Raw genomic sequence first — 12,349 nt, 5'->3', positions numbered from 1 at the left:
GGTAAGAAAAAATATCTTGAAATAAGTTAACTTTTTTCTTACATTTTATATTTTTTGCCTAAACTTTTTTAAAGGATGCCGCCCCAGTGACAGCTACACTGCGAAAAATGATTTTCAAGAAAAAAATGTCTTAATATTTTTGTCTTGTTTTCAGCAAAAATACCAAAAAATTCTTAAATTAAGATGCTTTTTCTTTTTGAGCAAAACGACCCAAGAAAATAACTCTAGTTTTTAGACCAAAAATATCAAATTTAAGTGCTTTTGTGCATAAAACAAGCAAAAAATCTGCCAATGGGGTGAGCCAAAAAGTGTCAGCTAGGGAATATTTTTGACCATTTATTTGACTGTCTGCATAGCATCCAGTGAAAGCGGGGCAGACTTTGTTTTTCATGTGTGTGTCTTCAGTCATATTACTAAAAGCAGTTTACATTAATCACTTCAGAGACTGAGAATGAGACAATTACAGATGTGAATAGTTACATTACAGTAAATTGACAAATGATTACATTTCAACTGATGCTGTGTTCTACTCTTCTGCTAAAGAATTAAGAAGTTAAGGTTTGCATTAGCATTTTAATGACTAAGCCAAAGAAGGACGCACAGATCAAACTCTCTCTCTCTCTCTCTCTCTCTCTCTCTCTCTCTCTCTCTCTCCATGTATATGGACTTTCCAAAGCAGTATATAACACAAGCCCTAAACCTAACCCTCTCAGAAATATTTCTACATTTAAAATATCACTTTTAGATTAAAACCTTTAATATTTACTTACATTTTGTCATAAAGCACTATGTATAAATATAGGGAACATATGCATGTGTGTATGTGCAGAGCTGATTGCAACCATCCACGCCATCTGTGTGCAGAGCAAGAATAATGCAATCATTTATCATTCTCATAGAATGAAGAGAGAGAGATGGAGAGGGGTAGATTTCTGAGGGCTATACACCATGACCATTTGTCAAATAACAAACAACATGAACACCGTAATGGAATCGATACGTAATCTGTTCCTTTCTTCGATGTTGATACAGATGTTGAATCATGTCAAAGACATACAGTCAGATTCAGAATATCGGTAAGTATAAGTTCATATCGTGCACACACATGTTTATTGAGCTATTCAAATGGGAACAAACAATAAAAAAATTTAGCATAAAAAAAATCAAAGGAACATATTTGTTATCGATATAGCTAACATCAGGACAGTTAGGGACACAGACATAACACTAAACTTTTGAAAGACATGAAAGGATGAAAGACAAATAATGTGTATTGAAAAACGTGAGCCAACAATAGAGAAAAACACTCTTGCATACATAGCATGAAACATCACAACCATCCAAAAGAGTCCGGGGACTTCCTAAAACAACCAATCAACAGACAATGACTTTAATGGCAAACATTTCAGATGCAAAAATGGCACCTGGTGAAATAATAAGCAGTGAATTGACAGTCTACGAAGGCTTTTAACTTCTCAAAGCTTTCTCATGCCAGAAGCTTGTCAAAGCTCCTCTCAGCGAATCACGCACACCCTTCGGCTAAACAGTAAATCATGTGCTAAATGCTTGTTTAAAATCATGCCACTACTTTAAATGAGCATGGCAGAGCCTCGGTGCCAGCAAAGGATTAAGGAAATCGTCTGTATGCCACAGATGGGATGTGGAAGGCCATAGCTCAAGCAGATTTCAAAATGAAAGCAGATTCAACCCAATGAAGATCTGCAAAAATTAATTTTAAAGCTCAAACCTAATGGAAGTATGCATCAAAATACAAAATATAACACAAAATATCCTATCCTCTATCTTCCTTATTATAAAAGCATTCCTCGGTTGGTGTGTGTGTCTATGTACACTACTATATGCAGATAGGGTAAATGTTTACACTTTTTACACTTTTAAAGGTGCAGTGTGTAAATTTTAGCGGCATCTAGTGGTGAGGTGGTGAATTGCAACCAACGGCTCAGTCCACTACTTACATTACAGTAGACGCCACCGGACAAATATGCCATCGTTGGAAACAGCTTAGTAAAAAAAGTTTGAGTATGAAAGTATGAAAGGTCTTTATACACCACTGATAATATAGTTTTGTATATTATTTTGCATTTCTGTCAAGAAATCCTTCTAAAAGTTACATACTGCACCTTTAAAAGCCATCTCAATATCAGAAAGTATCTAACATCTACCTGTGTTGACCCTAAATATTTGAAAATGACAAAAATGAAATCGACCTCTCTTGCTTTATAACAAAGACAATAGATATAACAAGTACTGCTATTTCTATGAATAAGGGACAATGCAACGCTAAATATGTCCACTTTGGCAACGGAAAACCGCCTTCTAGTTAAAAAAATAAATCGTCAATCGATAAAAACTGATGATTTTCCGGGGGTGGGGCTTTTAAAGAGCATCTATTGTCCAATTCACGTTTTTACGATATGCAAAAGATACAAACCCCAAAGTAAACAATGACGCAAGGTATCGTCTTCAACGTAAATCTCTTTTCTTGGACTTCAACAAACACACGAATTGAAGGCAGTTTACTTCCTGGGATTGGTGATGTAGACAAGACCGACATTATCATAATTCCTCCCGCTTGCTAACTCCTGTTAGCATTGCATTGTGAGCGAATCTTTCAAACATCGTAAAGAGCGTCACATTTCCAGTTGACGTCAGAGCAGTGTTGTTTTCTTCAACGATGACGATAATGTGCCGATGACTAGCTAAAAATGTCTCTAAGGGGACGAAAACATGACGAGATGCTTTCGAGTTTTCGTTGACGAGACGAGACGGGATGAAAATTATTATAAGTCTGACATTCACAGTGCATGTCATTTCTGCCTATTTTGCGTGAAATCTGTCTGTTTTTAGCTAAAAAGTATCAGCAATGCTGCCACTTCCTATCCTTGTTTTGGGTACGCTCACCAACCGGCTGCCACCATGCCGTGCACGCACACCAGATTTCACACAACAACAACACACCTGCGGCTGTGGCAAGTTTTGAAGGACCGTGGCGGTGACGCCAATAAACGGAAACGACGAGATGATTTATGGACATACTTTTTAACCTAAATTAATTTGTTAAAGACTACTTTTTTTTACTAAAATTGACTTAAACTTGACTAAAACCTTTTTGTGTTTTCGTCGACTAAAACTTGACGAAAACCTTTTTGTGTTTTCGTCGACTAAAACTTGCCTAAAACTATAAAGTTTACAAGTGACTAAAATGTGACTAAAACTAAAAAGCATTTTCGTCCAAAAGACTAAGATTAAGACTAAAACTAAAAGGGCTGCCCAAAACAACACTGCGTCAGAGGTATTCAGACCAATCACAACGTACAGATTAACTGGCCAATCAGGGACACAGAGCTTTTAAAATCCGTGTGTTTCAGGAAGAGAGTGAAATCTGAAGCTACAAAAATGTACGTTATGTGGAAAATAATGTGTTTTTTAACCATAAACTACACAAACACATTGTATTATACCAAATACACAAAATAACATTGTTTTTAAGCAATGACTTTAAGGAAGTCACATCACTGCGCCGACATATTTGTATCGCCTCTAGGTCTTGTTAGATCACCACCCGGCATTTTTGTGACACAGCTGTAGTCGTGCAGTTTTTGCAATAGTTGATTTATCATATTTGTGATGGGTGTTTATGGTTTAGTATTTATGGTGTTGTATAAACTCTCTTCAAGAAGAGTTTGTTATTGAGCCGGACCCGGGCTGAAGACAAGTGACCCAGTTTTTCCTATGACACTGAGTGATAGACAGATTCGGGTCTCGCTCACCTTACCTTTCACTACAATCTCTGCCTCTCTGAACAGTATGTGTGCATGACTTTTTTCGAGCGGGTATTTTGTCTTACTTCCATCTCAACACTTAGCCAACATCCACAAAAAGTTTTCTCCATATGATCTTTTCCCTCGTTCTAAGAATAAAATCCGTAAACACAGTGTCATCTCAAGAAATATCTGCGTACACACAAAACCTGTAGTATAGATGCCAGACCAGCATTTGGTGCTGTAACTCTGAGAGATGTCCTAAAAATGAAGAAGCATGTGCATAAACCTTGTTGTTGTCCATAATCATTTGCTGAAGATTTTGCTTAAAGGCAGGGTGCATGACTTCTGAAAGCTAATGTTGACATTTGAAATCACCTAAACAAACACGCCCCTACCCCAATAGAATCTGGACCTTCTTTTGATAGACCCGCCCCACACATACCAAACAAGGCAACGATGTAATTTAGTAGACACACCCCTTACTGCTGATTGACTACAAGTGTGTTCTGGTAGTCGTCTCGACTCTCTTTCCCAAAGCGTTTTTCAGAAATTGTGCACTCCGCCTTTAAGTAAAGCTAATAGGCACACTTCCTTCTGCAGCACGAACACAAGCATGTAGTCCGTTGTTGTTATGTGACATAGCGGTGTCTGAGCAGGGTAGAGACGTGGGATGATGACATAATCGTATCACATAAACAAGAAACTGTAAGGGTGTCATGTTCAGATTTATCTACTCTGGGACCCGGTTTCAAAAAATTGCAGTTTCAGGTTCCTTAAATGCCGGATCTGTCTGGATGAAATGCCAATAAGCACGTTTCTGTTTGGTCAGGCTGTTAAGGGCCGTTCACATTATAACAATGAAGATAACTATATTAGCATCCAAACCACCGTACAATAACAATAACTTTATGCTAATTTGCTCGTGAGGCGCATTAGGCTACTTGCGCAAATCATTACCTTTAATGGCATTAACTTATATTGCATATTTCCTTTAATAAAAATGCTCATAACTGTTCACATGTCATTAAATTATAAAAATGCTGTTCTTGTTGCATTTACACAGCGGGTAATGTCCTCAACATGCCATGTTTGCGTAACTTTAAACAGTGAATCTAAGTTAGTAGTCTATGTAATATCTTACCTTTTGGCGTATATGTAGTAGAATAAAAACATTAAAGGAATATTCCATTTTCTTAAAAGAAAAATCCAGATAATTTACTCACCACCATGTCATCCAAAATGCCGATGTCCCTCCCCGTTCAGTCGAGAAGAAACCACGTTCCCTGAGGAAAACATTGCAGGACCCTTCCCATTCCAATGGACTTTAATAGACACCAACAATTAACACTTAACTCATCACGCAACAGTTTTTTTCAACAGAGTTTCAAACAATCCCAAACGAGGCACAAGGGTCCCATCCAGCGAAACGACTGTCACTCCCGACAAGAAAAACAACAAATACACACCCCCAAACCACAACTTCTCGTCTAGATCCAGTCGTGATGCGCCAGCGCGACCCCACGCAATACATCATGACGTCAAGAGGTCACAGAGGACGAACGCGAAACTCCGCCCCAGTGTTTACAAGTGTGTTGAAAGAGGACCGTTCCTACCTTGTGGTATGTCAACTGATACTAATTAATGTCTTTGTGTCAGTTTATTGTTTACAATGGTCCGCAAATTTGCGTTTTATATATGTAACACGTGACCTCCCTGCGTCACTGCGCATTTACGTTGGGTCGCGCTGGACCGGACCTAGATGAAAAGTTGTGGTTTAAAAGAGCATATTTGTTATTTTTCTTGTCAAAAATGACAATCGTTTCGCTAGATAAGACCCTTATGCCTCGTTTAGGATTGTTTATAGTCCTTTGAAACTGAAAAAAACTGTTACGTGTTGAGTTAAGTGTTAATTGTTGGTGTCTATTAAAGTCCATTAAAATTACAAAAAACATAATTTCTTCTCGAATGAACAAAAAAAAAAAAACATCAACATTTTGGAAGACATGGTGGTGAGTAAATTATCTGGATTTTTCTTTTAAGAAAATGGAATATTCCTTTAAGTCAATTTCATCAGCGCTGCATGGATACACAACATATTTTTATATTATGGACCTCAGCAATGAGCTTCTTCATAGTGTCATCTGTCTTTTTAAATGCGCGTGCACTTGGAGTTCAAATAGATTTGATTGCTTCATCAGTTTGAAACAAATTGTTCAGAAAGTGATCCCAACAATATCGTTCATTGTATCTTTATCATTTTAGTTGTGGTGTGAACTCCGCTGTTCTCTTTAATATAAAACAATTTTTAAAACTATATTTTTTATAGTTAAAGTTATCGTTATAATGTGAACAGCCCTTTAGTCTCAATGTCTGAGAGTTGTTTCTGTGCCAGCGGGCTTCTCTATTCTCCAACTAAAAGGCATCAAGGAGGCTCACAAGGTTTAGGAAGCCATTAAAATGCAGAAAAGAAAGAGAAACAGAAAGGGAAAAAATAGAACAGTCCATGCCAAACCCAAACAAAACAATTCATTCCAAATATTGAATTACAACAGACTTCATTTCTCAGTGGTGCTGGATAAAACAACACATAAATCTACTAACACATGCACTCATGCACACACAGTAAATAGGACAGATCAATGTGGTAGAAGTCCTGTTTCCCTGCTTGATCAGAACGTTCAGACCTAGTATACATATTGATGTGATGCATTATTTCTTTCTCAAACTACCACTCGCTGTCCTCAACACTTATTTCATCTTTCATCTTTTATTTCCAGACATACTTCTGTTCCTTCATGCCCTCTGGCTGCCCTGCACGAAGACGACCCACTTTTCATGGTGAGATAATAAGAGCAAGGGCCGACGCAATTCTTAATCACAGCGGCGATCATGCAGTAATTATACAAGGTGAGAGAAGGATGACAATTGAAAGGATGTAATCTTTCATTCACCAAAAAAACCCACCAGTGGAGTTGAACAGTTAGTAGATTTCTTTTTTACAGTAACTTACAGTAGTTCATTACAGGAACAGGCTTGGGTTTAAAGGATTAGTCCATTTTCTTAAAAGAAAAATCCAGATAATTTACTCACCACCATGTCATCCAAAATGTTGATGTCTTTCTTTGTTCAGTCGAGAAGAAATTATGTTTTTTGAGGAAAACATTGCAGGATTTTTCTCATTTTGGTGGACTTTAGTGGGGGCCAGCATTTAATACTTGGCTCAACACTTAAAAGTTTTTTTCAACGGAGTTTCAAGGGACTATAAACAATCCCAAACGATGCATAAGGGTCTTATCAAGCGAAACGATTGTCATTTTTGACAAGAAAAATAACAAATATACACTTTTAAAGCACAACTTCTCGTCATGTAGATCCGGTCGTGATGTGCCAACTGACCCCACGCAATACATCATGACGTCAAGAGGTCACAGAGGACAAACGCGAAACTCCGCCCCAGTGTTTACAAGTGTGTTGAAAGAGGACCGTTCCTACATGTCAACTGATACTAATGTCTTTGTGGCAGTTTATTGTTTAAAATGGTCCGCAAATGTGCGTTTTATATACGTTACATTAGGTCGCGCTGGACCGGACCTAGACGAAAAGTTGTGGCTTAAAAGTACATATTCTTTATTTTTCTTGTCAAAAATTACAATCGTTTCGCTAGATAAGACCCTTATGCGTTTATAGTCCTTTGAAACTCCGTTGAAAAAAACTGTTACGTGTTGAGTTAAGTATTGGATGTTGGGCTCTATTAAAGTCCATTAAAATGAGAAAAATCCTGCAATGTTTTCCTCAAAAAACATAATTTCTTCTCGACTGAACAAAGAAAGACATCAACATTTTGGATGACATGGTGGTGAGTAAATTATCTGGATTTTTCTTTTAAGAAAATTGACTATTCCTTTAAGTATCTTGCTCAAGGGCACAATTGCAAAAGTTTATGGATCTACTCATGAGGGGTTCGAACGTGTGATTGTTCAGTTACCAGTACAGATCATAAAGCACCATACAACACTTTCTTTATTTACAATGTGTTAAATAAATACTCCATGTGACCTCATTTTACCTTTATTAAAGACTTTTGATAAAAGTGTAAGTTTTGCATAAATAATCTCTGTCACTATTGTCTGTCAACAAAACCAACACAGTAGCATTAAAGGGTTTGGATATACAAGAGTATACAAGAGTACTAAACTATTTAAAACAAATACAAAATAGCACCAAAACAGAGCAAACCAAACAATCTTCGGGTATATATTGACACGTAAAGGAATATTCCATTTTCTTAAAAGAAAAATCCAGATAATTTACTCACCACCATGTCATCCAAAATGTTGATGTCTTTCTTTGTTCAGTCGAGAAGAAATTATGTTTTTTGAAGAAAACATTGCAGGATTTTTCTCATTTTAATTGACTTTAATAGACACCAACAACCAATACTTAACTCAACACTTAACAGTTTTTTCAACGGAGTTTCAAATGACTATAAACGATCCCAGACGAGGCATAAGGGTCTTGTCTAGCGAAACGATCGTCATTTTTGACAAGAAAAATAAAAAATATGCTCTTTTGGACCACAGCTTTTCGTCTAGGTCCGGTCCAGCGCGACCTAACGTAAATGCGTGGTGACGTAGGGAGGTCACGTGTTACATATATAAAACGCACATTTGCGGACCATTGTAAACAATAAACTGCCATAAAGACATTAATTAGTATCAGTTGACATACAACAAAAGTAGGAACGGTCCTCTTTCAACACACTTGTAAACACTGGGGCGGAGTTTCGCGTTCATCTTCTGTGACCTCTTGACGTGATGACGTATTGCGTGGGGGCACCTGGCGCATCACGACCGGATCTAGACGAGAAGTTGTGCTTTAGAGGTGTATATTTGTTATTTTTCTTGTCAAGAATGACAATCGTTTTGTTAGATAAGACACTTATGCCTCTTTGGGATTGTCTAAAGTCCTTTGAAACTCCGTCGAAAAAAAACTGTTACGTGTTAAGTGTTAATTGTTGGTGTCTATTAAAGTCCATTAAAATGAGAAAAATCCTGCAATGTTTTCCTCAAAAAACATAATTTCTTCTCGACTGAACAAAGAAAGACATCAACATTTTGGATGACATGGTGGTGAGTAAATTATCTGGATTTTTCTTTTAAGAAAATTGACTAATCCTTTAACTTGTAGCGAGACCCATTGTGCTTGTTTAAACTGTACTGCTGGAGTCTCTTGATGGAGTTCTCATGGAGACAGTGGTGGCAGAGCATTCATATTGTTTAATTCACAATCATACGGGTAAATAAACAGGCAATTAGTGGCACATCTTTTAACGCCTGACTGTTTATTTCAGCTTCCCTCGTGATTTTGAGCACGATTTGAGTCACACGCTTGAACCCCCTCATCACGACAAGCCTGTTTCTTACCTATTTTAAATGTAAAATGCTTTTATTGAATAGAGAGAAGAAAAATGATAATTTCTAAACCTGAAACTAAAACAGACACATTTGCTTATTGTAAATGATTCATTGGTAATAAAGAAATAAAATGATGATAAACTTACAGAGCATCTATTGTCCGATTCACGATTTTACATTTCCTTTGGTGTGTAAGTGTGTATTAGTACATGTTAACAATATGCAAAAAGTACAAACCTCAAAGTAAACGATGACGCGAGTTATTGTCTTCAACGTAAATCTCGTTTCTTGAACTACAACAAACACATCGATTATAGGCAACAGTTTACTTCCTGGGCCTGTTGACGTAGACATGACCGACATTATCATAATTCCTCCCGCTTTGACTCACAGCAAGTAAATTGAGTCAGCATTGCATTGTGAGCGAATCTTTCAAACATGGTAAGGAGCATCACATTTCCGACTGACGTCAGAGGTATTCAGACCAATCACAACGTACAGATTAGATGGCCAATCAGGGACAGAGAGCTTTTTAGATCGATGAGTTTTGTACAAAATCAATGCGTTTGAGGAAAGAAGTATCCGGAAAATGTACGGTATGTGGAAAATAATGTGTTTTTTGAACCATAAACCACGCAAACACATTGTATTATACCAAATACACAAAATAAAATTGAAGAGTTTCGTTGCAAAACGAGATAAATCCATTTTTTTACATTTTTGTCAAAACATGTTTATTATTATGTTATCATGTTATTTTTTTGTTGGTTATGGTGCTACTTAGCTGTATTTTTTAAGTTATGAAGGTTTAAATCAAAACAAACCAACTGCAGTTGCATTGAAAATAATTGGAATGCACAACCAAAAAACGAGATTTCTGAACAATTAAAAAAACGGTGGTTATCTCGTTTTGCAACGAAACTCTTCAATTGTTTTTTAGCAAGGAAATGGAGTCTAAAGCTACGTTTTTTTACAAACATGAAAGATGCATACGTAACTATCTTCTTTATTTCTTTAATAGGCAATTTCAGTGCAGGAAGTACAGTGGAAGTCCTTATATGGGCACTTTAACCAGAATAGTGCAGAGTACATGCACGCACATCTTCAGGAGGCAATCATTTGAGTATACATACATACATGCACATACAATATGTGTGTATAAGGATTTGCGTGTGTACGTATTTGAGTGCTATGTCAGTGTGTAACATTGCCAATGCCAGGATTGCTCATCAAATGTATTGTCATAAAAGTCTCTTGGAGGCGCACGGAAACACAATAATACACAATCAGCACCATGAGACCTTAGATTGAGATCCAACCTCCCAAAACCATGTTATAGCATAGGCATAGGTTTAAGCTGGTCTCCCAGCCTGGTTTTAGCTGGTGTAACAGGCTGATTTTGGACACCTTTGAGCTGGTCTTTGCTTGTCAGGCTTGGAGACCAGCTTACCCACCAGCTTGATCAGGCTGGAAGCTTGTCCAGCATGGCTGACTGCCTTCTCACTTACTAATATCAGAGTCCACAAATATCTCGCTCCCGCCCGCCTGTCTCCTCGTCTCTCTTCTATTCTGCAGTCACAGAGTCCAACATGTCTCACCATATGACTGACAATAATTTTGGCAGCCCGACCAGGCATGACACATTTTCACAAAGTGAGAGTGCTACACAGGAAACTTTAACCCACTGAATGGAACGTGAACAGAATTCAGTTTTTGTATTTTAAAAGTAAACATGCTTTTTATCATGCTCTAATAATATCCCAGCATAACATATGGGATGATATTTGCACCACATTGGATGTGAATTACTATTTAAAGTTATTAAGCAATAAACGCTAATACTATTAAAGCATCAATCTGTAGGACTTTTGGGTAAAAAAAAGTTATTGAGCAAGTACATACACTGTCAAAAATAAAGGTACAAAAGCTATCACTGTGTACCCTTAAAAAAATTCCTTATAGGTTCCATTAAGGTACAAATATGTGACTTTTAGGAACCAAAACGTATCTTTGAACTACCTTTTAAGTAGTAATATGCACTCTTTCGGTACAAAGGTGCACCTTTTTGAAAGGGTATTGTCCCAGTGAGAGCTTCTGTACCTTTTTATTAAAGTGTAAAAGATCAGTGTTCAATAATAGATAACCATTCACGACGGTAAGCTTATAATATTGACTTATTATTTGAGCTGTTGGGTTGGATTTTGCAGGAAATGTCAGATGTAATTTAACAAATGTAAAGATATAAGTACGTAAAGTTGCCTGCAATTTTATGTTTCAAACTAAGATGGGAATATTGAGGCCACAGCTATAAGCAAATGCAATTTTAATATTGCTAGCAAAAGTCTGTCTTAAATAATGTGTGCATTTCTGCACTGTCAGAAAAATAGTACAAAACTGTACACTCGGTTAATGTATTGTGCTTAACTAGACACATATCTGTGATGTCCCTTTTATTTATCTGAACACAAAATCAACACAAAATGACACATAATGGGCCCTATTTTAACGATCTAAGTGCATTGTCTAAGGCGCACGGCACACGGTCTAAACAGGCATGTCCGATTCCACTTTTGCTAACTTAACCACAGGAAAAATGGTTTGTGCTGCAAGTGCGCGTCTGAAAGGGTTGTTCATATTCTCCTAATGAGTAATGGGTGTGTTTTGGGCATAACGTGCAATAAACCATTGAGAGTCTTAGCTCTCATCCCCTTTAAAAGCCAGTTGCACTGGCGCTATGCCGATTCCCTATTTAGATGGCGGATTTATAAACTGAAAAACTAAGCGGAGGAAAAAGACCACCAGTTTAACTCATTCACCGCCATTGACGAGTTATCTCGTCATTTATGAGTTCATATTTAACTAATAAATATGCCTTTCTGAACGAATTTCAAAGTGAAAGTGCAATACCGCTTTTATCCACCAGAACGAATTTATCAAAAACGGAAGTTAAAAAGATTTTATGATTTATTTTAACTGCCTTTATGTTTGATAGTCATTCTGAGTCTGATCTCTAACATAAATTCCTTTAAAAAAACACAATTTTTTAAGCTTTTTGCTCAAAATTTTGTATTTTTGAAGAGAAATATCCATATTTCAGTGCTTAAATTAAGTAGAAAAAGTAAATATATAATGAAACGTTTTTTCCCCATT

At 36.9% G+C, this 12,349-nt stretch overlaps 1 protein-coding gene across 6 annotated transcripts in view; it reads right to left on the bottom strand.

The window, feature by feature from the left end:
* shank3a (SH3 and multiple ankyrin repeat domains 3a) overlaps nt 1-12,349 on the bottom strand; it is a 400,804-nt gene that overhangs the window by 37,201 nt on the left and 351,254 nt on the right. The gene's annotated exons all lie outside the window — the stretch shown is intronic.

Source organism: Misgurnus anguillicaudatus, chromosome 15 (assembly GCF_027580225.2).
Source record: "Misgurnus anguillicaudatus chromosome 15, ASM2758022v2, whole genome shotgun sequence".
Taxonomy (NCBI): Eukaryota; Metazoa; Chordata; class Actinopteri; order Cypriniformes; family Cobitidae; genus Misgurnus; species Misgurnus anguillicaudatus.
Note: the sequence above shows the minus strand (reverse complement) of the source record. Positions and strands in the feature narration are given on the sequence as shown.